At 43.3% G+C, this 25,316-nt stretch overlaps 1 protein-coding gene across 6 annotated transcripts in view; it reads right to left on the reverse strand.

Annotated features, from left to right (window-relative positions):
• The window catches only part of LRRC4C (leucine rich repeat containing 4C), a 591,735-nt gene that overhangs the window by 122,228 nt on the left and 444,191 nt on the right, over nt 1–25,316 (reverse strand). For 2 of the 6 annotated variants that reach the window (XM_083432918.1, XM_083432917.1), the window contains exon 1: nt 9,371–11,483. The exons of the other annotated variants lie outside the window; for them this stretch is intronic. The gene's annotated coding sequence lies outside the window, so the exon portion shown is untranslated. Of the gene's footprint in view, nt 1–9,370; nt 11,484–25,316 lie in introns of those variants that run through there. 6 annotated transcript variants of the gene reach the window in all.

Consider the following 25,316-nt stretch of genomic DNA (forward strand, 5'->3'; position numbering starts at 1 on the left):
GCAGCTGCAAAGGCAATGGAAAATTAGACCCACTAAGGTTCCATTGTCCTGTTGATACCAGAATGCTTCAGATAAAGAGACTTAGAGTACAGCCTGCAGCCCATTTGTCTTGCTTGCTGCAGTATTTAAAGAGATACAATTACATTCTACTTTCACATAAACAGTAGGGCTAAGCCAGCCAAGGAAGCACTTTTAAGCCACATTGATGTCAATAGGGAAATTGGGCTAATGAAGTAGTATCTCTTACACTGAAACCCATGGGACTTCAGATTGTTCTCTGGATTGTGCCTAACATGTTTTATGGATAGTTGTTATTGCTATCCAATCGCATCACTCCAAAATAAGTAGATAGCAATCGGATAAGGAAGATAAAGGATGAGAGCAACAACTCATATTTCTCCTAGTACTGAAAATCACACACATTCATTAGAATAATGAAGAGATATAAATTGTTATCCCTACCACATTGTTCATCAGATATCTTGCCAAATGCACAGAACTCTGAGCTAGTGCTCCAAACAGCTTAAGAAGCTCAAAAAGTAATACAAAGTTTTGGATAGCATGTAACAGCAATAAGCTAGTTCCATCAACTAGGAGTTAGGGAAAGAACTATGCAAATATGTAAAGCATGAGTAAGCAAACTAAGGCCCGGGGGCCAGATCCAGCCTGCGGACGGTCCGGGAACCAGTGTGTTTTTACAGTTTTTACACGAGCTTTTATTTTACATGTGTGCTTTTATTTAAAATGCATCTCTGGGTTATTTGTGGGGCATAGAAATTTGTTCATTCCCCCCCCTTCAAAATATAGTCCGACCCCACCTCAAGGTCTGAGGGACAATGGACTGGCCCCCTGCTGGAAAAGTTTGCTGACCCCTGATGTAAAGCATAGCATTTGAAATGGAAAGGGAACCGTTAGAAGGAAGTATGGATAGCAGTTGATGGTTTGGCAACAATTGTGGTCTGCCCCAGTTCTGATCTGTGACTACCAACAAGAAGGAATGACATCTGTCATGGTACTTTTCCCAAAACCAAATATGCTTCACACATGTAAGCTCACTGCTTATGTTCAGTAATGGAAGCTTCAAATGCTGACTAACAAATGTTAATGAGCCATTATAGTAGCTCAGTGGTAGAGCACATGGTCCCATGTTCAGTCCTGAGCATCTCTAAGTAGGACATGAAAAACTCCCATCTGAAACTGCAGTCAATGCAGTGTCTTTTTTTTAAAAAAAGGAATAATTTATTTCAGTTATTTTTTAACAGTATCTGTATTTCACCCAATAACCAGCTTCTCACATTTGATTACAAGAAAACCAAGTGACAAATGATATTTTGACTGTCCCCCAAGTGGTTCTTTCCTTCCATTTCAGCTGATTGGTGCTTGTCTTGGCATCAACAGGTAAGTACAACAAACAGGGAGGGATATTGGAATTCACTGTCCCTGAGCACTGTATGGCATCAACATGGTGCTGGGGCACTCTTACCTTTCATTGCCAGCCAGCTCAAAGGATGGAGAAGGGTTGCCTTTTCACCCTGGAAGCAAACAGGTGCTTCCTCAGCCTGTCTTTTGGTGAGCAGGCCAGGAACAGCAAGGATCAGGTAAGGTTGTGCCAGAGTGGTATCACTCAGACATCATCATTATTTATTATGATAGATGGTCTTTAATTCCTATCTCTTTATACATTCTGGAGTATTAGCAATAATGTTGTGGCCCTTTAAACCCATATCTTGTTTCATGGCCTTATCTCAAGGCAAAAACAAAAGCAAGGGAAAGCAAGCATCAGTGAGATTTTGATTAGTTTACCAAATGCAGCTATGTTACATAAGCTTAAAAGGAATTACATTGGGTTCCCTATTCATTACTGAGCCCACATAGTGCTGGACTAAGCTTCTCATAGCCTAAGATTTGCAGGCAGAGTTCCTTTTCTATGTTCCACCTTTAAGAGGAGTGTATTATATAGAGAGAACCTTCTCGGTGGTGGCACCACTCTGTGAAATGTCCTCCTGGCACTGACAATAGAATCTTTTCTTTTTTCTTTATGCTCTAGTAAAAAACCTTTTAATTTGCCCAGATATTTTGGAGGATAGTATTTTAGCTGATTGGATGGTTTTATTCCTCTTAATGGTACTGTACTGTTGGTTGCTCGATCCCTGCTCCTGCCAACCTAGCAGTTCGAAAACACGTCAAAGTGCAAGTAGATAAATAGGTACCGTTCTGGCGGGAAGGTAAACGGCATTTCCGTGTGCTGCTCTGGTTTACCAGAAGTGGCTTAGTCATGCTGGCCACATGACCCGGAAGCTGTACGCCGGCTCTCTCAGCCAATAAAGCGAGATGAGCGCTGCAACCCCAGAGTCGGTCACAATGGGACCTAATGGTCAGGGTTTGTATTTCAACCCAACATGTCACTGCACAAAAACATCTATCATATTTCAGCCTATGCAATAAGTATTTTATTGTTTATACCATCTTTATTCCAGCTTAATCTTCTTTCCCCCCTCATAATAGCTCAGTAAAAGAATAGACGTTTAATGGAAACCTTGTAAAAGATGACTGAATGATCAGAAATATTAAGCAAACTGTGCTCAAAGAATTTAAACTTACAGTCTGTTCCAATGCATATCATTTATATTGATGTCAGTAGAATTTACTGCCTGATATGCTTACGGCTATTGCCTTAAGACTTCAAAAAATGAAAGATGCTTGATAAACAATATCAGAAGCAACTGCCAGACACAAAGGACAACAGATCTTCTATATTTTGTGTGCAGAGGAAGTGATTTCCATGGATGCAGCTTTCTTTCTTTCCCCTAATTCTGCTTGACAAAATGCGCCTGCCAAAACTTCTTCTACTCCATAGCTATTTAAGATCTAAGAGCACAAAATAAAATATTGGGGGAGGGGGGGACAGGTATAAATCCCACCCACATAATCAATCATGTGACAAGGTGCATGCAGACCATTTGAATGGCAATGCCCATCAACTTTGAGGGAGGCAGCCCCCTCAAATATTTTATTGGGGGTCAAAGACCCTTCGGCCCCTAGAAGTTGGCTTCTATGGCTAAGAGTCCTATACACCTGCTTCCCCCAACCTGGTGGACTCCCATACAGCTCCCACCAGCATGATGGGACTCTAGATGGGTTTAATAGGAGCTGAAGTCCCAAACATTTGTAGAGCACCATGTTGGGTAAGACTGCTATACACTGTCACGTTCTAATTTCTAATAAATCAAGGGTCTGAGATGTTTGTTACCGATGGGTGCATGGTTGAGGCATCACCAAACTGCAGCACTATACATTAGACTCCTCATAGAAGTATGAAGAACAGTCACCTACCAAGATTGTATCGAGTCTTTGATATCCCTTTTAGCCCAGGCAAGATGAATACACACACTCTACGGTACTCATCTGCTAATTGCATTATAAAATAAGCCCTTCCCCACAAAAACTCAGGCCGCAATGAACTAGTCGGTCTTCGTAGATGGAAAATGTGTTTCCCAGAAAGGAGTCAATTGGAAAGAGAATTGAATCCTTCTTAACAACAGGATAACAGGGAAAGGAAAGCAGGATAACATGATATGGAAAGGGGGGGCAGGAATAAATCGACAAACTAACCCTAACTATTTGATTACAGTCCTATAGCACGCCAGGGCAAGAGGAGACTCAATTGCTACTGCAAAAGTAGTAGTAGTGCCCCATTAAGATATCTATTAAGATAAACACCAGGAGAATCCTCTTGGTTTCAGCTGCAGAAAGCCTCTTTGCTTAATATTATCACTTTAGCAGATTGCATTCAGGTCAATGACATTTGAATGTTTTCCAGTCTAGCATGCAGAAAGCCAACTGAAATCTCCTAGACCACCTGATATCAGCTTCCTCACTCTCAGACCTGACAAGGGAATTAATGAGCCAGTGCCTCGCATCTGGAGGTGATGACCCTGCTGACTGCATCGCACATGAGGGAGCCTTGTGTGCTGGGTCAAGGCTTGACACCTGTGGATGTAGGCAAAGGGAAAAGGACAGAACTGCCTTTGCCTAAGCAATAAGCTCCTCTTGTTGAGGGGTCCTCTGGTTTCCCATGTAGCATCTCAAATATGCAACAAGAACTTTTCAGACAGTTATTTCTGAAATGTGTAAGGAAGAAGATGCAAAATGATTTTGGGGATGTCCCAGAACACTTCTTATGCATAATAAAATAAAAACTGAGAGGAAAAACCTGCCTGTCGTCTTTAGGCTTTATGGGGTGAAAATCCCATAAATTGCAAGTGCTGCATCATTAAAATGCTTCCTGGCTTCTGAAAGTTAAGCTTACACCAAGCTGCATGAATCCTGCTGCTGCAGGATAAATACTGAGAGATCCATTTGTTCAACAGCTATGTCCAGGCTCTGAATCTCTGTGGCTTTTCAAGACAAAGGAGCATTAATGGTTTCCTGTTTTTCATAGCTATGATTATAGATTAGGGGTTATCAGAGTAAACCAGGAACAAACAATACAAAAAACTCCATTAGTTTTAATTCTAATTTTTAAAAAAATGAAACAAAAACCAGTCAAACATATTGCAGCCAATGATAAACGGACTTTCCTTCCATCTGCCAGTACACTTTCCCATTCTCCCAACCCACAGTGATGGTTTTGTTCCTTGGCTTGCAAAATCACAAGTGAAGGATATTTTTATACGTGTTTCTGAATCTGCATTAAGCCTGATAGGCATTGTAGTCTGCCCAGAAGTTACAGGGATAAAGATTCTTCCCACGCAGGTTTGCTGTTGTTTCTAATTGTCAACAACAGCTACACTTCACTCGCCTGGAGCGATCCAATTAACATACCACCACTACAGAAAATATTGTAATATTTTCAGTGTCTCAGCATGAGGAAAATGTCTCATATTCCTCTTCTGCTGTGGAACTTGAGCTCCCAGCTAGGGCTCTAGTCTAGAACATTAACAGTTTGGGATAGGAACAGGAAACAGGCAAGCTTTTCTCTTTCTTCTTTTTGTAGTGAGTTCTGTATAAATATTTATTGTTGTGAACCAGATTAAAAAAGACAGAAAGAAGGGAGACAAGCTCTTCTAGAGAGTGGGACACACACACAAACACACACACACACAAAACCCACAACATGCCCTGAAATATCACTATGGCAACATTTATACAATGCACAGAAAAAACTGCAGCTTTCTGTATTTGCTTCCTTGGATACCAAATGCAAATGCCCCCTCTCTTGGTGCGTGTGTGTCTTTAAGCCATTCTTTAGTCTGCAACAACATTATTTCCCATCCCCTCTCCTTTAATCAGTACAAATGGATCATATACATACTTCTGCCACATTAATAATCAACCACATATTAGCTAAGCAAACACACAGCCATCACTGCAGGAAAGTGAAATGAACAGCTTAGAGATTTTCTAGTAACATGTGTACCCTTTCTGCTGTTGCATGAGGGTTATACAACACTATGAAAATTTACCAGTCAGTGCATAAAATCTGTTGCCAGTCCTTTGATCAGTCTAGGAAAGTCAACAATTACCTTTTCAGGGAGAAAAGTTGCTTCCTTTTTGTAAGCTTAAGATAAATCACAGCCCAACATCACATCTCTCAGCTTTTTGCAAAGTGAAATAAATCCTGCTTAAAGAGAAAATGGGCTGTCCACACTAAAGGGTCTATTGCTATAAATAATGGCTTGCAGGATCAAGATCCCCATGGCTAGTAAACCACTGCCATTATCAATTAGCAATGTTGTTTCTCTAAAAATTAATTGAGTTGGTCTTTAAATAGGTGCCCACATCTTGAGAAAAGGATCCACATTAAATTCTGCTTACAGGATTTTGCATCACTGGTTATTCTTATTAATGGACCAAAAACCTCTTTAATGTGAAGACACATTAGTAGAAAGATATATTCTTACACTGCAATTCTGCAGACTGTACTTTCTCATTCAAAATGCCCTGTAGATAATTTTAACTCCCCCAAAATGCATATTTAATGCCTTACAGCAACTCATTCCTTATTCTAAAGGAACAAGAGGAGAAACCTTTGCAAAATTCAAGTTATAGCCTTCAAGTCCCTGATAATACATGTACATATCAGAATATATTGTATGCATACACTGTTTTTATACTGCCAATTTTTATGGAATGGAATGTAGAGCTATCTCATCATAAACTGTCCACATTTCCCCATAACTCAAAAGTATCAGGACAGAGATATGTAAATGCTATACATATATAGGACACACAGAGAGAGAGACAAGGGAGAAAAGGAAACTTTCTAAGATATATTCATAAGATAAACATATACTGTTATGATGTTGGATCTTTCACTGGCTTTCTGAAAAGGCAAAGCAAAGGACTAACCTTCTACCCAACAGAAACTACATACAACTCAGAAGTGTGAAACCATTGCTTCCAAGATTTTGATGGTAAATATTTTGCATCATTAACTATCAGGCAGCTAAGAATCATTTTCATTTTTAGATTAGCTAATCTTGGATCGTCCAAGACCAAGCACAGCAAATGAAACAAGCCTTTTAGAGCCAGTGCTTGTTCCTTTTCACTGGCAATTCATGCATTTCTTTTTTTATACACAAAATTGTTCCCTATTCACACACTCCAGGCTGTCACTTTCCTAGCTGCCTGATGTAATTGCAGAATTGCTTACCCCTTTATCCTGAAAAAATAGGAAGGCATCTTGGCTAATTATCAGATGCTGATGAATGTTGCACTTATATTCTGACACAGGCAATAGAAAACAGAGTCAGCCACATAAAATTTCCACTCAGGCGACTATGGAATCAGTGTTGCTCATCCAACATAAGGAAGGGGCAAATCAAGGTTTTTGAGCATGTTTTAGGTGCTTCCAACATTTCCCCTGAGCAATACTGGAATGCACACCTGAATGTCAAAGTCCCTCCCATTACAAGATGGAGCGTACTAAACTCCAGCCTGAGCCACATGCTTTTAGCTCCCATACTAACTGGATTTAGCATCTCTGCAAGCGCGCAGTCACTCCTACACAGCAGTGAGGTTTGTTCCTGTTGCATCCCCAGTTTGTGACCATTCCCACACACATACATAGTGACATTTCAGGGCTTAGGTACTATCCTTGTAGCTTCTCTGGCCCAGCATGAAATAGTGATGGCAGTACCCTACTGTCAAATGGCAGGGTGGCTTTGCCTAATGATCTCTGATTTATGGGATAACAGCAGAGTGATCCTGTGGCAAGAGGATTGATTTTTCCACACTATCTTTGCCTTCTCCATCTCCTTTCAGGACTTGTTTGGCACCAGCATAATATCCATCCATGCTCCATCATTGCTGCCACAAGAACTGTCCATAGCAGGACTGCAATTTATGACAGAATATGCACAAGCAGGATAAGGGGGAATCAACCAGTTTCCTAGATTGACTAATATACCCCCCCATGTGCACCTACAATAAATAATTGCCTGAAAGCACAGTTCAACTTGTTTAATTAAGGGAAATATGTAAAGAATGGAAGTGACTCTTTGCTGGGTGTCTTGTTAAAGGCATTGCAGGATTAGGACCCGATTCACAATTCCCTCCATGTGTATATGTGTGTTTGCGTTAAAAAATATCTGATGGACACACTTGGAAGCTGGGTCAAAGGTTTGCTGCTTTCCAAGTAACTAACACTCAAATCAAGGGCCAAAGCAGGGGGATGCCTTTGAAAAAGAGATGCTCTGATTTCCACCCCCATCTTTCTAGCAGGTGATTCGAAGTATATCTCAGAATTATGCCTAATGCTTATGCTGCTGGGTAGGAGGGCAGGCAGTTGGTGAAGCAACTTCAGAAGTGATTATCCAAATGGAAAGAGGAGGAAAAATAATAATGAAGACTTCCATCTTCCAGTAAGAAAGAAACAGAGTACTGGGATTGGAGGGAGGGGTGAAAAGTTCATTGAAGTACAATATTTTCCCATTGCCCCCTACATCCATTTTGACTTGCTTTACGTTTTCACCTGAAGTCTTTCAGGGTTATTCTCTGCACATGGAGGCAAACATGGTAGTATGAGTCACATGTGAAAAAAGGAGTCACATTTAGCAAGAAGGTGGTGGTGCACACAGGCAAGGAAGGCAAAGAAAAAGAGACGGATCCCTTTATGGAAGAAATAGCCACCAACTTTTCTTGCCATTCTGCTGTAAGTCAAGCTAAATCCTGGCTCTTTTCTGATTTTGCTTCCGCACTCTACATCCATGTACAGATGAGATCTTATCCTTTGGGGAAGAGAGAGTTAGTGTTCTTAAGTGGACAGGATATCCAGCCTATGCTCCCCATCAAAGAAATAGGCCACAATTATTGGCTCCCCCACCGAGTTAGGTGAAGACCAGTCAACACTAATGCGCTGTTGGCATTGGCACAGTGAGGGGTGAGGTTGTGATCTGATGCACACTTACTTTGGTGCAAGTCTCCTTGAACACAGTAGGACTTATTTCTGGGTAAACATGCTGGGGATCAAGCCGTTGCCCCCTGCCCCCCCAGTCCTAAAGGAATTCAATGGGCCTCTCTTCCAGCTAGAAGTCGGAAAGCTGAATGAGCTGCAAACAATCACAGAATTACTAATAGTAGCTGAGATCAGATAGTGACGTCTCTGCTGATGGACCCATAATCTCGCTGCCAAAGGCATGTCCTGGGGGAGCAGGAAGGATTTACCCAGCAAACCACAGCCAAAAGGAGCTAAGAGGTGTAGAACGGAGTGCGCTTGTGGTGTGTGTGTGTATTTGGGGGGCAGCTCCCTAAATTCTCTTCCCTCAATCGCCTTTTGTAAGCCATGGGATGCCAAAGGCACATCCTCCCCTTTCCCACCTGCTCGCCTTATTACCATATTCCCACGTTCATACACCGTGTCTGCCCCGCAAGGTCTGCCAGGATGGTGTCCTTTACATAGGATCCCTTCGATTTCCAATCTCCGTCTTCCCCAACTCTCTCTCTCTCTCTCTCTCTCTCTCTCTCTCTCTCTCTCTCTCTGTGTGTGTGTGTGTGTGTGTGTACATCAAACTCCTCCGGCTGTCATGAGAGACCTGGCAGCCTTCGGCCAGTGAGCGAATCAAGCAACGCACCGTCACACACTGCAGGGGCTTTCCGAAGGCAGAATCCCTTCTCAAGGCACAGGCATCACCCAGAGAGCCGCAACGTCGGAGCAAAGCTCGCTGGCACAACCGCCCCCCACCCCGCGCAAAGAGAGAAAACATTAAGCTAGGATGGAGTTTCGCGGTTCTCCCTCCCAGCCCAGCCAACCACCCCCCAACCCCAAGGGGAAGGGAAAAAAACCCAGTTCAAACTCCATCACATGTGTCTAATGGCAGGCAACAAGACACGGGAAGCAGAAAGCGAGAAGAAGAAAAATGGCACTCACTGTCTTTGAGAAATCGCCCAGAAGGAGGGAAATATCCAGAATGAAATTCCGATGGGGGAAGGGGGGGGGGGGGGAGAAAAAAAAGAAAAGAAAGGTGTGGGGGGAAAACAGAAAAAGACCACGGAGGGCAAAACTACATCATTTCGGCAGCAAATCCAATTTGACGGAAAGGAAAAAAGAAAGGAAATTCAATATCCATCTGCAATTTTCCATCTAGAGTTCAGTCCAGGCGGGCTCCGGCTCCAATCCACCGCGAGTGGGCTGCTTCCGCGGCACCTTCCTTTACATGGTGCGGCTCCCTGCTCGCCTCCCCCCGTCGCTCTTAAGGACGTGGCTGCTGCTTCAAATGTCCCCGCGTCTCTCAACTTGTGCCTTCGTCGTCGGGGGCCGAAGCGAGGCGGGCAACTGGCTTCTCTCTCCCGCTCGCTGCTCAAAAAGAGCAAGCGGAAGGTCAGGTCTCTCCGCGCCGCGGAGGGGGAGTCTTTCTCCTCGGAGAAACTTTTTTATTCCAGCCTTGGATCTTCTCCGGGGATGCTGGATCCTCCCCGCCCGCCCCCCAAACTCCCCTTTTCTTCCAATCCTCAGCCACCTTGGAATCCCTCTCGGTGGGAGAGAAGCGTTTTTTGCTTCTGCGGAAGGTTTCCCTTGCCGCCACCACCACCAGCAGCAGCGGCAGCCCCGTCTGTCTGAAACGGCCGCTGTTTGGTTTAATAACACGATTTTGTTATGTCTGCTCAGCTCCGGCCAAGCGGCTCCTTCTCTGCGAGCGGATCCATGTGCGTCCACGTTACATCGGGGGTTCCCACGGCCGCGCTTCCCGTGTCTCCCCCTCCGCCCTCCACCCAGGCGCGTCCGCTTGCAACATCTGAAATTATTTTCTCAGAAACGCCAACTTTGGGGCTCTTCTTTTCTTCTCTCCCTCTCTGCCCCCCTCCGCTGCTCTCACGCTCTCCCCCCTCGCCGATCCCAGGATCTGATTAGATTTCCAATCACAACCCAGTGCGCAATCGGATTTCTGATTTCAGCCAGGAGCAAGCCAGCAATCCGGAGCATCCGCGTCTTCTCCTCGCCAAACTCTCCGCGTTATTATATCCGTTCGCCTTGCCTCCAACTCCTCTGCATTCCCCCCTCCCAGAATCGCACATCAAATGCAAAGAGATGCTGATGGTGGCGGCGGCGGCGAGCTTGGTGGCGGGAGGAGGAGAAAGCAGGAAGAGAGAAAATAAAATTCCCACCAGCTGTTAAGAATCCATGATCATCATTTATTTTTTTTAAAGGAGAGTCCGCTCCCAGGGTGGGTGGCTTCGAAAGCCCCTCTCTCCTCGCACGTCCTGCTATTGCTCCCCGATCCTTCCCGGCGTGCAAACTCCCCCTGCGGGAGGCGTCCTCTTCTCCTCCGCGCTGGATTTCACCAGCCCGGGGCTTCCCTTCCTCTTCATTTCGCCTCCCTCTCCATCTTTGCACAGCCAGCCTTTCCAGGACCGACGATGCCCGTGATCAAGTTGTTCTTTGGGAATATGGGATGGCTGGTGGGGGGTGGTGGTGAGGGGGAGAGAGAGAGAGGCGCGCGCACACACTCCAAACACCCTTAAAATAAATGTAAAGTGGGGGCGGCGATGATGATGGCCGTGATGGGAGGGGGCTGTGTTCCCTGGCACCCCCTCCGCTCCCCGCCCCCCACCGCCGCCTTCCTCCTCCTCCTCTTCTTGCAATTTCGCGGCAAGCCAAGCGAGGAAGGCGATCTGGCGCCCGGCTCTCTATCTCAGCTCCACAAGTTGGACTCCGCGCCCGCGCAGCGGCGCTGGGCGGTTCTCCCCGCCTTCCGGCACATGTCAGTCCCGCTGGCACATTCCTGGGAGGAGATCGGACGCGGCTCCTTGCAGCCCTTCCATCACTCGGTCACACAATTGGGCGGCTCGCTCTCCGCCCTGCCAGCAGCTCCGCCTTGATCTCTCCCTCCCGCCTCGGGGAAGGAAAGGAAGAAGCCGGAGATCCAGTTGCAGGCAGCGCGCTCGCGCTCTTTCGCCTTTTGCGCTATGCAATGGCACCCCGAGATTTGGAGAGAGGGCCCCGGGCCAGCCTTATTGCTTACAAGCTTTCCTGCTCTCCGTCGATCTCTCTCCCCCCCCCCCCCCCCCGCTTTACCTTCATCTCTCTACATCGCCCCCCCCCCCTTGTGATCAGTAAAATACAATTACCCAATTACCTCCCATCATCTTAGCACTGATTGGTCAATTGCATTAGCGCTTGATGTCAGGACAAAAGGCGCTCCTGCGATAGGGCACTGCTGCCACCCGGCGGAGAGCTGGGAAACAGCCTTGGGTCTGTTAACCTCAAGGAAACTTCCGAAAGTGGGGAAGGAGTAATTGAAAAACAAGGGCTCATCTTGAGGAAAGGAATGTCAAAACTCATTTTCTTAAAAGCCTGCCTGCAGTGTTCACAGGTGCACGCCTAGCCACGGAAGGGGGGGGGGCAGGGGAATTAGCCAAGGAAAATGAGAGTGCACAAGGCATGTTGATGCTTTCCTCTCTCTCTCTCTCTCTCTCTCTCTCTCTCTCTCACACACACACACACACACACACACATTTTATTTACAGCCCCATGCCGTGCATGTTTACTCAGAAGCCAGCCTCACTTTCGTCGACAGGAGTTTCAAGTAAATGCACATAGGATTGCAGCAATAGTCTCATTAGGGCTCAGTGGTTTCACATCCACCCCTACCCAACATAACAAAAAATTACCGGTATAAACCACCAAAATCTCTTTAAAGGCCTTCAGATCATGGAGATCAGTGGAAGGTTCAGTAGGGAAGGCTAGCGCTAAAGGTGAGATTGCATGTATGCCCCCCCCCCCAGCGACTGCAACTCCCATTATCTCAGACCATTGGATATGCTGGTTGGGGCTGATGGGAATTGGAGTCCAACATCTGGTGGGCAACAGGTTCTCTGCTTGGGATCCAGATATGAGGAAGGAGAGAAGGGACTTGCTCTAACCCAGACTTCTGGGAGTAAGATGATACGGTACTTCATGTTTCACTGCAGTTGTTACAAAGAAGGAGACCTTCAACACAGTCTTTCTACAGAACTGGTTGACTTGTTCCCACCCTGATGTTTGCTCAATGAACTCCCATCAGCCTCAGACAGCATGGTCAAATGGCAGCAATGCTGGAAGCTGGGTAGTCCATCAACATCTGGAGAGCTACAGTTTTCTTATCCTTATTCCAGGACATGATCACCATCAGAGTAGTACAGCATCTCCCCAAGTTCCCAATTAACATTTAAAGTTTTCTTTCTGAATATATTACAGGGAATGTACATTGAATGGTAAATATGCATAACAGCTAGTCATTGTGCACATTCACTGGGCCTCACTGAAAATGTGCATATAATTTTTCCATGATGAGGGAATGTTGCACATTTTCCAGTCACCATAACACAATCCCCAAAAGGCTTTGAGGACTGTGCATAGATTGATGAATTTTGTCCATTCTCTGGCTATTTTCTATAATTCAATACAGGGCTTGGGCAATGCACATGTCTTAAATGCTTTTCGCACATGCTCTGGGCAAATATATTTAATTCTTAAATGTCTTAAATGCTTTTCGCACATGCTCTGGGCAAATATATTTTATTATTATTTATTCAAATTATATCCCTCTTCCTCCAAAGGAGCCTTTTTTTGCAGCTGAATCCCCTTTTCACCCCTTCCAACTGTTCTCTGAATTATTTATTAAATTTTATAAACAAAAAACAAAAATATTTATCTGGAGCCCCACCTTTCTTCCTGCTGATCATTGGATGGTATGTTGTGGGTAGTGTAAGAAGAAGAAGAGTTTGGATTTGATATCCCGCTTTATCACTACCCGAAGGAGTCTCAAAGCGGCTAACATTCTCCTTTCCCTTCCTCCCCACAACAAACACTCTGTGAGGTGAGTGGGGCTGAGAGACTTCAGAGAAGTGAGACTGGCCCAAGGTCACCCAGCAGCTGCATGTGGAGATGCGAACCCGGTTCACCAGATTACGAGACTACCGCTCTTAACCACTACACCACACTGGCTCTTACACTAGTGTAAGTTTATGCAGTGGGTCAGAAGCAGCCTGGAGAGTGCAGATTCCACTCAACAAGAAATAGAAAAAAGCATGCTTATTGGAGACTATGTATGCTCACTGGAGAATGAATATACTGCCCAACGAGTGTATAAAATGCAGTTGAGATATGCACCTTCCCCAAAGCCTGTTGGGGGATGGTGCATAATGTTCTGAGAATGGACAAAATTCAGTCAAAAAATTGGAGATTATATATTTTGACCGGGAAATGTGCACAATTCCCTCTTTGTGGAAGAATTATGCACACATGAAAGCAGATGAATGTGCATTGTGGCCAGTTTTATGTACATCAAACACTCACTTTACACATGAGAGAACCAAGTGAATGATAACCAAACAAATATATTGGGTCCTTCCCCCCCCCCTTTCTCTGAGCCAATTGGGATCAGGCAAAAACCAATCAAAGGAGGCGCATGTCAGCTTCCTTCTCCTGACACAGCACACATGGCTGTTGGGCTTCATCTTACTTAACCCAAACTTGGAGCAGAAAAACCTTTCAAACACCCCCACATTTGTGTTACTTTTTCAAGAGTGTGTGGGTTACTGCTAAGCTGAAGTCTACTGAAGAGGGGTCTGAAGAGGTAGGGAGTTGTTCCACAGAACATAGTTTGCCTTAAGCATAAATTGTTCATCATAGCAGGAAGTTCCAGAGCCGCAAGCTTCAGAACTTTTTTTTTTTTTTTAATGTTTAACATTCAGCATGCAGAAACAATTGAAGACTGAGGATCCAAACTTGATGAAGTTTCACACATCGTTAAAGTTTTCAAGGGTGGACAGGGACTGGGCAATCTCCCAGTTGACTCATGCATAGGGGAAGACTTCAGAATCAAAAGCTGCTGCTGAAAGCCAAGCATATCCGAATATGATTCATTCCACTCCTGCATGCTTTCCTCTCAAAATTAAGCAGCCAACTTTTCTCTTTCTTCCCAACTCCTGTTATTCCCTGGAGTTAAACCAATGAAAAAAATATTATATGCTATATATCATTCTCTTTCAGCTCCCCTTTAGATAGATAGATATAGGTAGATATGTAAATATGGTTGATAGATAATGATATTGCTATAAGAGTCACTGGATCTATGCCCACTAAGTGCATTGAGTTTAAAGGGGATTTACTCCCAGGTTAAGTAGGTATTGGATTTCAGCTTCCTTTGCTGTTTGAATTCTTCCCGGCTACAATATTCCATGTTTTCCTAGTATTTGAAAGCAACTAGTGTTGAGGTGAATATGAAGTTAATGGATAGAATGAATTAATAAGACATCATCAAGGGAGTACTCATTGTCATACTCCAATCCAGATTAGATCACAGATTTATGCACAAACCATTGAAATAAATGGGACTTTAAAATGTTAAATCTTGCTTAATCATGCTTGGGCTGCAATCCTAACCATATCTCCTCAGAAGTAAGTTCCACCGAATACAATGTTTCTTGCACCCATGTAAGTGGGGTTAGGATTGGAGACCGGAAAATTTGTCTTTGTTTGAGTGCTGTCAAAATGCATTTGTATGGCATTATAAAAAGAAAAAGGGTTGAGGGAAAGAATTCCGCATGCATGTCCATTTCTCTTGAAAACAAGATAACAGCATTTAATTTGGAATATTTTATTACGGAAAAATATATTTTGCCTTTTTTCAAGTTGCAGTTAGTTTAAACACTTTCAAGTGGAAATGCTTTGAAGCTATGATCTGAGGGGCTAGCCATTTAACTTTCTCTGGTTTATTAGTTGATAAATTATAATAGCCATATTAAAAATAATAAAATTTAAAAGTGGAAATTAAAGCCTTAGTCTCAGCATATTAGAGCTCTGATATGTGTTTAATCATATCTATTTCGTTGACTATATTATCTCTATTTTTCAGTGTATATATTCCAGTTAGAAATTCACACTCTAAAGTAAATTGCAGCAATATTAAGAGTTCCTAAAATGTATATTTTTGGCAAAGTTAAAAGGAATATTAGACTGTATTCAGAGCTGTGCTGTAGCTACAATTTGAGATTTAAATGAGACTCCTAAAAGCTGTGACTCCCTTTAAAAAAAGAAAGTTGCTGGGAATCACAAGTGGGCAGAAAACTGTAGCATTTATCTTGAACTTTGGCAGTATTCATCCAATTCTGCCCCCAAATAGCCATTTTGTTTTGGAAATAAACATTTTAGACGTGTCCAGCACACACATGCAAAAACCTATTTGCCTGTAATTTGGCAGGCTTTCTCCACTTAGACAACCAATTTAGCTGAAACTTTCATCCACTTCTGTCAAAAGGAAGTGAAGTTATAGCCAGATTTTTTTATTTCTCTGTAGTGAATGGGTTGGGTGGAATGAAGCAGTTTCAGACCTCTGAGTCCAGTCAAGCTGCCTCTGAATGCTCTGAGCTGAGTCATTTTTACAAAGTGTGAAACTGGGGCATGATTTCAATCTTGTGGTCATCACACACATCCCTTGGTCACAGATTTATAAAGTTATTCAGATATTATAGTCCCCCCCATGGGGAAAATCCACATTTAAAACTGAATTTGATTTAAGTGTCATGGCTTCCTCACAAATAATCAAGGAAATGTTAATACTGGTGGTATACAGGTGTATGGGATAATTATCATGGAAGATTATTGTAATCTCAAGGAGATAATGATCTAATATGGTCAATCCTTCCATCTTTGGTCTCTTCCTAACTCTCCTATCTGTGTTTCATTGCTTTCAATATCCCTTGTAAAAAGGTCTTTGGTGACACTGGTCAGCAAAGCCTTTGATGTATAGCCTGGCATTTTTGTCCTTTGATGTAAAGTAGCTCTGGTTGAGCCTGTATTAGCCCAACAGGACACAGGTCTATAAAATATCTGGTTTGGGGGCATGTCGGTCAGAAGCTCAGCAGTGGCCACAGTGCTTCTCAATGGCAGATTGTAGCGCTTCTTGGTAATGTATATTTTGCTTGCTATTTGGGAATAAAATCTTTAATCTTCTCACCCACTTGCATTTGTATTGCTTCTGAATCTAACTTTGAAAGAACCATCTTGCATTTGGCAAAACAACGGGGTGCAGGGGGTTACTATTACTTAGGTCAGAACTTCCCAAACTTTTCCTCTTCTAGGCAGCTTGAAAATTGCTGCCTGCTATAGCTACCATAGCATACTGTGTTAGAAGCTGTATGACTTTTATTACATGTTTACAGACATACTGCAGTCTGGGAACCCCTAGCTTACTGCAGGTGAAATCTATGACATTCAGAAGACATCTGAAGGCAGCCCTGTTCAGGGAAGTTTTTAATATGTGACATTTTAGTGTATTTTTCATCTTTGTTGGAAGCCGCCCAGAGTGGCTGGGGTACAAATAATAAATTATTATTGTTGTTGTTGTTATTGTTGTTGTTTATTTGTCTGGTTTTTCTTCCTAGAAGCCTTGGGAAGAAGGAAACAACTTTGGGGTCTCCAGCTGCTGGCATGTAGCAGATAATTGTCATATAAAACATTCTGATGTTAACTTGCCAAATACTTCCATTGCATCATATAGTGTCACTAGGAGGTTTTGCCCATCAAATCAAAGGATTTTGGATTTGGGCCACCCAGGCTCTATCCTATCTTTTCTTCCCTCAAGACAAGAGGCAAGTAAAGGAGCTACTTTCCTAGGAAGCTGCACTGGGGATGGGCAAATGTTCAGAACTCACACACATTGTGGAAATCTATCATGAGACAGAGGGCTTCAGTTTTTATTACACATTATTGGCCTATGAAAACTGTAAGTATATTGCAAATGCCAGTCCTCATATGGCAGATGCAATTTTTCTGTGATGTCAACTGCTCGAACAATCAGAGAATGAGGTGAGGAACTGGGAATAGAAGAAAACACCACAAAGGGCATCTATTTGCATGGAATTCTGCCTTTAGAACATGACAGAAACTTATTGCCAAGGATCAGGCTTACTGGATAGCTTTTCGGGAAGGAACCAAGGAAGTCCAGCAATGGGTCTCCATGCCCAAGACAGCAGCTGTAGGACAGAAACCTGGCCTTTCCAATAACTCTCAGTGACTTCCTCTCTCCCTCTCGCCATATATATACCTGGCTTTACAACTGATAAGCTCAGTTAAAGGATTCGTCTCCCCGGTCCCGATTTGTGCCTGCTAAGCTCTATAAGTAGCTTCTTCCTAACAAATGCTCTGCTCCGTAAAAAGCTTCCACTCTCCAGCTCCAATCAATTCCGTTATCATGTGATTGTGGCAGTGTTTGTGCAAAATTCTCCTTCCCTTTCCCTTTTCTGGATCATGGCATTGCCACTGTTTCCCAAATGAATGTACAATAATGAGGACGAGAAGTTCATTTTAGAATAAATTTGCTAGTTCCAGAGCTCTGTGCAGAAGTGCCTGGAAAGTTGCATGTGACTTGTATTTCATCTAACCTTGAATTAAGCTATTAAGCCCCCATTTCAGGTTTTGTCTGGTTAGGAACAGAGAACTATTTCCTGGGAAGGAAAATATTAAAATGCTGCAGATGCTCCTTGTTAACTTGATTCCAATCCCCACAGAGCCTTTTTCTGTTTGTTTGCTTTTGCAGCCGTCCAGCTGGGTTAACAGCGCAAGTCTCAATCAAGAGCAACAATTTGTGATAGAAGATGCCTGCATTTTACATGCATTCTTTTCAATAGGAGGCAGATTGCTTCATTGAAATGTCTGATGATCGTTGGAAATGAAGCTAGTGGCATCTGTACATCTTTTGAAACTGTGGTTGATGGAGCATCTCACAGTGGAGAACAATAAGAAGCTGTGAACGTTACATTCCAAGTTCATTCTTCATATATGACAATGGTCACATTCCCCCTCTACATGGGAATAATCTCACCAGTCATATATGGGGAATATCACATTTATACAGTGTTCCTTACTAGTTACTTTATTTTTTAATAATGAAAAGGAGTATAGCTGGTGATTGAAAGAGTGAAATTACCGTTGTCTCACTTCACGTCATGCTGGTGCTGTATAGATGTTTGGATTCTGATCCTCTCCTAAATTATTCTGCCCTAATTTCTTCCTTCAAGGCCACTGCTGTGGGAAGTAACTATGGCTGTGCTCACATTAGCATCTTAAAACACACTGAGGTTGGGTTTATTTATTTTGCTGTGTTTCAAATCACATCCGTTTGTCATTGTACACACCAGTATGATTGGATTGTCTGCTGTCTGTCTACACCAGGGCAGAGAGGGAGCATAGAGGTTAACATTTACAAAATGGATTGGAGCTCATTTGGGGGGAACTGCTTCCAAATGCAGTATTTCATTATTATTATTATTATTATTATTATTATTATTATTATTAACCTATACCCAGCTCACTCTGGGTAGCTTCCAACAGAATATTAAAACACAATAAAACATCAAACATTAAAAACTTCCCTAAACAGGGCTGCCTTCAGATGTCTTCCAAAAGTCAGATAGTTGTTTATTTCCTTAACATCTGGTGGGAAGGCGTTCCACAGGGCGGGTGCCACTACTGAGGAGGCTCTCTGCCTGGTTCCCTGTAACCTCACTTCTCGCAGTGAGGGAACCACCAGAAGGCCCTCAGAGTTGGACCTCAGGGTCTGGGCTAAACAATGGGGGTGGAGACACCCCTTCAGGTATACTGGGCTGAGGCCATTTAGGGCTTTAAAGGTCAGCACCAACACTTTGAACTGTGCTCGGAAAAGTACTGGGAGCCATTGTAGGTCTTTCAGGACTGGTGTTATACGGTCTCAGTGGCCACTCCCAGTCACCAGTCTAGCTGCCGCATTCTGGATTATTTGCAGTTTCTGGTTCATCTTCAAAGGTAGCCCCACGTAGAGTGCATTGCAGTAGTCCAAGCGGGAGATAACCAGAGCATGCACCACTCTGGCGAGACAGTCTGCGGGCAGGTAGGGTCTCAGCCTGCATACCAGATGGAGCTGGTAGACAGCTGCCCTGGACACAGAAACTACAGGGAGGGATGTGGATAGTGGTTAACATCATGTACACAGCTTCACAAGCCAGCTGAATGAAGAGAAAATGGGAGTGTGTACAAAACCCCAGAGATCCAGGTTCACCCTGTGATCAAAAATCTCTCTGTGTTACGGGTGCTGTAAATAAGGGCTAAGTTAAGTGTTACATAAAATGCTAGGCCACTGGGAAAATGCACTCCCTAGACTGAAGTGGTTGAAGAACTGCATCACAGGATTTTGCGATTCACATCTGATTCACCAGCTGTGGCCGTTCCTGAATAGAGATATCCTGGTCTCAGTAATCCATGCTCTGATAACCTTATAATTGTATTATTGCAATGTGCTCTCCAAGAGACTACTCTTGAAAATGATCCAGAAGTTCTGGTATCACAGAATGCCACTGCCAAGAGGTGGAGTGAGGTGAGGCCATACAATGCCTATGTTGACAACATGGCAGCCGTCTGTACTGGGTAGTTACTGGGATCAATTGATTTAAGTGTGCAAAGCCCTAAATGGCTTGGGTTCCAAATACTGAATGTTTCCCAAGATTTTGGAAATTGGTTTGGAAATGGGAGGAAATGCTTTTTCTTTTTTCTTTAAGCAAGGATGCAGAATCATGGCCAACAGGTAATGGGACTGAAATATGTGGAATTGGGTATAAAGCAACAAATATCTAACAAATAATTATGGACTACCCTTGGAGAAAACTTCACCATACTGGATCAGAGAAGCACTATGATTGACATTTAATGATAATAAAAATTGAAGAGCTTCTTTTGGCCTTTTTTGGGGGGAAAGATGAACGCGAAAGGACTGGGAAGTGATGGGTTGAAGATGAAGGCCCTGTGCAAGAGGCAGGGTAGAGAGGATCTCTCAGGCTGAGGGAAGAGGGCAAAGCTCCCAGGTGGAAGTTGGGAGGGTTCACTGTTCCATGTGTGAAATAAGGGTTAGGATTTATATTTGACAGAGGCCTTTGCCATTTCCTTTTATTCTTATTTCTCTTCTTCATTTCCTTCTTTTCTTTATTTTTGCTTTTTTATTTTTCTTCTCTAGATTAGTGAGATTTTTATTGTATTTTATGTTGAAAACTTTAATGAAAAATTCATCATAAAAAAAATAATCCAGCAGAATGTGCTCAACACTGGATTCACTTATACTCTGTTTTTTTTTTTCTTTTTTTACAAATGCAGTTGCAATTATCTTCCTATTAAGTGAAACTTAAAGTGTAAGAACAAATCAATATAAATAATAACCAGAGTTTATTTCAAAAATATGTTTATCTAACAGTAGCAATGAATTGTCTGATAAAATATTATCACAACTGTAGCTAAGGAAGGATTTGCATGCCCTGGAACAGCAATAAACCAAGCAACACTTATCCCATGAAGGAAAAGTTCACAGTGGCTGGATTATGGTAATTCAACAGAATGCCACAGCAATTCATTGCATTGATTGGAAGCAAAGTGCACCACAGTTTTTGTACAGCATTGGGGGGGTACTCCTCAAACCCTAATAATACAGTCCTAATAAGATCTGTAACTGTGACATCTGTGACTCCATGGATCTCTTCATAAACACACCCACAGCCCAACTGGTAGTTTAACCAGATGCCTCTTATACAACTGTCTGTCTTCTCTCTTTCTCTCATATATATGAGTGTGTGTTTGTGTGTGTGTGTGTGTGTGTGTTGTTTGTGTGTGTGTGTGTGTGTGTGTGTGAGAGAGAGAGAGAGAGAGAGAGAGACGTAAAATGGAATCACCCACACACTATATCATCTATCATATATCTGTCTATCTATCTCTATCATCTATCTATAATGAAGGGAAATAAAAAGAAAAGGAAAAAAATTCAAATCATTATTGAATATGATAATACTGCTTGGCTCCACAGCATATCTACACAAGTTTTATGGCAACACAACATATTCCTGCTGCAGGAATTGTATGGATAAACATTTTCTGTCACCTGACTGGGGAGGGCGGGAAGTAGTTTTCAAACTACAGAAGCATTTCTTCCTACTATCCCTGTATCCTCTGAGCTGAAGCATAACAATCTAATATAATCATAAAGATGTTCCCCACCCTTCATCAGTCTTGCCATCTTCACTATTCACTGAGCTACAGGGATGGTCTGAAAATTGTTTTGGTGTGTTCTCTTTGGTGCACACAAAAGATTATCCATGTTTTGATATGTCGCAGGAGTGCGATGCATTGTCAGATGGCTTTTGAGAATTTAAGTTTTGTTAATTTTGAAATTTTACAGCTGACAGCAAGCAATCTATTGATTATTACCTTTCTCGACGCAGTGTCGGAGTGAGGGCAGAGTAGAAGAACAGAGAATGAGAGTGAAAAATGTGGCTGAAGCTTATGTGGTGTTGGCATTGCAGAGAGCAAAGATTCAGATCCCTAGTAGCCTGAATTGAGGCAATAACCTAGCCCATATGCTGGTGAAATATTAAGGGGTGAAAGGCAGAGTCAAGCCCACTGCTATTGATATGCCCTAATGCCATCAGTGAATGCCTTGCATTCCTGGCCAGCAAACCACAGAACCCAACCCCAATAACAAGTTCACTCCAGGATTCAGTTGGTTACTGTTTCACCTCCCTTGTAGGAAACTTTGTCTTCTTAGATAACAGCTTACTTTACACCAGTAGGAGATGGGGACAGAAGATGAAGAGAAGGGAGGTCTAAAGTTAGGCAGGTGCCGCTGTTCTAACCGGGACATGGGTGGCACTGTGGGCTAAACCACAGAGCCTAGGACTTGCTGATCAGAAGGTCGGCAGTTCGAATCCCCACGACGGGGTGAGCTCCTTTTGCTCGGTCCCAGCTCCTGCCAACCTAGCAGTTCGAAAGCATGTCAAAGTGCAAGTAGATAAATAGGTACCACTCTGGCGGGAAGGTAAACGGTGTTTCCATGCACTGCTCTGGTTCGCCAGAAGTGGCTTAGTCGTGCTGGCCACATAACCCAGAAGCTGTACGCTGGTTCCCTTGGCCAGTAAAGCGAGATGAGCGATGCAACCCCAGAGTCGGTCACGACTGGACTTAATGTTCAAGGGTACCTTTGCCTGTTCTAACCATTTTAACATGGGAGTGTCTCCACTTAGAGGGATGCCTCTTCTCAGCCATCCTGTGTGATGGGGGCAAGGACCAGTGAACTGACAGGAGCAATAGCCAATGATGGGACCACTCTCAGCCTCACCATATGGCTAAACTTCAGGCTTCATGACAGGTGGTTAGGTGTGAGCATCTGAGAGACAATTGTGGCATGGATTGGCAAACAAATTTATTGGGTAACTGGAGAGCAGAAAACACGCACGCATATTCTAACAGCTCTAGCTCAGTTTGCTGTAACTGTATGTAAAATAAAGGTTACAACATAATTTATTAACTCTGATTCTGGCTTCTTCCCAGTATATATTTCTCCATCTTCCTTGCCATCTGCAAGCTTACAGTTTCCTTAGCAGAGTGCCCGAGACGTTTGTAAATTCTGGTAACCAAACTGCTTTCACAGCATTTGCTAGCTAACACTCTCCAGAATAGTTGCACACTTTCTTTTGTTTTGATGAACTGCAGCCAGTTTGTTTGTTTGTTTGTTTGTTTGTTTGCTTGCTTTTTTAGAAGAAGAAAAAATCTATCAAGACTACAGGGTATAATGTTTGTAGATACAGAAAGCTGTATGATAAAAACAAATATGGACCCTGAAGGGCAATTAATGTGAGCCTACAGACACATTGGAACTGCAATACAGTATTTGAGAAATCAACAAGCAGTAATTCCAACTCTAGGCTTGTTGATCCAAGAAATAAACCTATGTTCAGAAATGTTTAGGTGTTTGGGCAATTTTGCAGAGTACACCAGAGGATATTCCATAAGTTTTACCATGAAGCTATTAAAGGGGCATTCCAGTGCCGTAGCTAGTCATTCGAGTGCCCGGTGTGGCACACACGTCCTGCAGCCGGGGGTGGGGTGAGCCACCCATGGGGGTGGGACACTCTGTGTGGAGCCTCTCCCTCAGCTTTAGGGTGGCAGAGGGTGAGGCAGTGGGCAGATGCAAGCCCCACAGTGCCATTCCAGGCAGCACAGAGCCTGCAGGCACCCAAGCCACCATGTCACTCCCAGTAGAGACGTGTAGCTCGGGCACACTGCAGGCCCCACTGTAAGTGCCAGCCACATTTTGTTGTGTTTGTTGACTGAACTAAAACGTTTCATGAGCCCATTTTTTTTTAAAAAAAAAAACACCTCATATTTTTGTCATTTTGTGATGACACCTGGGCACCCACCGCACCCCCCTTCCTCTACCACTGAGGTATTCCAGGACTCTGCAAAGTGGAGAGAAAGCAGCCATCTTTGAACCACATGACATACAAAAGTACTGTTGTATAGGAGCCAGGTTCACCCATATACCCAGCATTGTGGTATATTATAAAGTCACACAGTTGTACTTTCCCTAGACAGTTAGGGAAACCTCCACTAAGAATGGGAAGGGAATGCTTTTCTTTGCTTTGTTCTGGTTTTTTGCAACATATGTACATACCCCATCAGACATTCCTGAACTTGCTTGCAGATCAAAATGCAACTCCAAGTTAGATTTCACACTTCTCTGGATTTTACACTGCAGTCTTGGTGTTCAAAAGGTGCACATATAAATGCATATTTTATGTAAAAGAGGCATACAAAATGTAAATTTTATACAGAAGTGCAAGAACAGCAAGATTCACTTTGTATCTGTGTTTGAAAGCAGGGTGATCTGTTTTGGATATAGTATCATAGACAAATTAGTCCAGGGGCTATTGTGCTATGTGGCAACAAAGAAGAAGGCTTTCAGTTGTGGCTCCCTGATTATGGAATTCCCTTTCCTTTGAGCTCTCCAGGGACATTGCCTGGGAGTTCGTGTTGGGCCTCCGACGCTACTTCTGGTAGAAAACTAGAAGTTGTGTTGGAGCTCTGTGGTGTGGGGCACAAAAAAATTGTGGGGGTCCAGGCCCCCAGAGTTGCACCAGTGTTGTAGTCTAACAACACCTGGAGGGCAAGACATTTGCTACCTTTGACAGAAATTAAACCGAGGTGGTAAGAAAAATGTAGAAAATGAGGACTCCAGAACAGAAAGGCAAAAATAAAAATAAAAATAAAATGTGCCAAGCACCAGGAAATTTATTCCAGGAAGAACTGAACATTTTTTGTGTGTAAGACAAACACACACAAAGATATCAGAAATAGTAGTTTTGGAGAGGTTGGATGAAGGAATACAGTCAAAATAGAACTTAGTTGAAAGTACAGAAGAGAGGTGCAAAAGTGATGATCTAAAAAAAGTAATGATCTGTTGTCTTGAATTTGAAGATGGCTGAAACTAGTAAAAGTACAGTAGACACTCAGGAAGAACTCAACAAGAACTTGAGAAGTAAGGCAGAAGTTATAATGGAATAAAGACAAAAGTGAGAACTGTGGTTAAAAAAAGAGATAACATGACTATTTTGAAAGATTGCATTTCAAAGGCACAATCCTATACTTACTGTAAGGCCTTAGGGTAGGCATAGGCAAACACAGCCCTCCAGATGTCTTGGGACTACAACTCCCATCATCCCTAGCTAACAGGACCATTGGTCAGGCATGATGGGAATTGTAGTCCCAAAACATCTGGAGTTTGCCTATGCCTGCCTTAGGGGCTTCTGAGTGCGGTGCAGTTGTGGCTGGTGCTCATTGGGACTGGTAGGGTCGAAGGCCAACACTAGGTGGATCCAGAGCGAATGGCAGCTTTCTGTAGCAATCCCCTCCTCACCAGCAAACTCTATTGTGGCAACTCAAGAAATCAGTAGTTGCTTTGTTGTTCTTGCTGTCAAAGCCCTTCATGCCATATACAGCCTCCTTTGTTCTTACAGAGAGCAGGTGACAGGCAGAGCCAACTAAG

The sequence above is a fragment of the Podarcis tiliguerta genome (genome assembly GCF_965153285.1).
Source record: "Podarcis tiliguerta genome assembly, chromosome: 1".
NCBI classification, from domain to species: domain Eukaryota; kingdom Metazoa; phylum Chordata; class Lepidosauria; order Squamata; family Lacertidae; genus Podarcis; species Podarcis tiliguerta.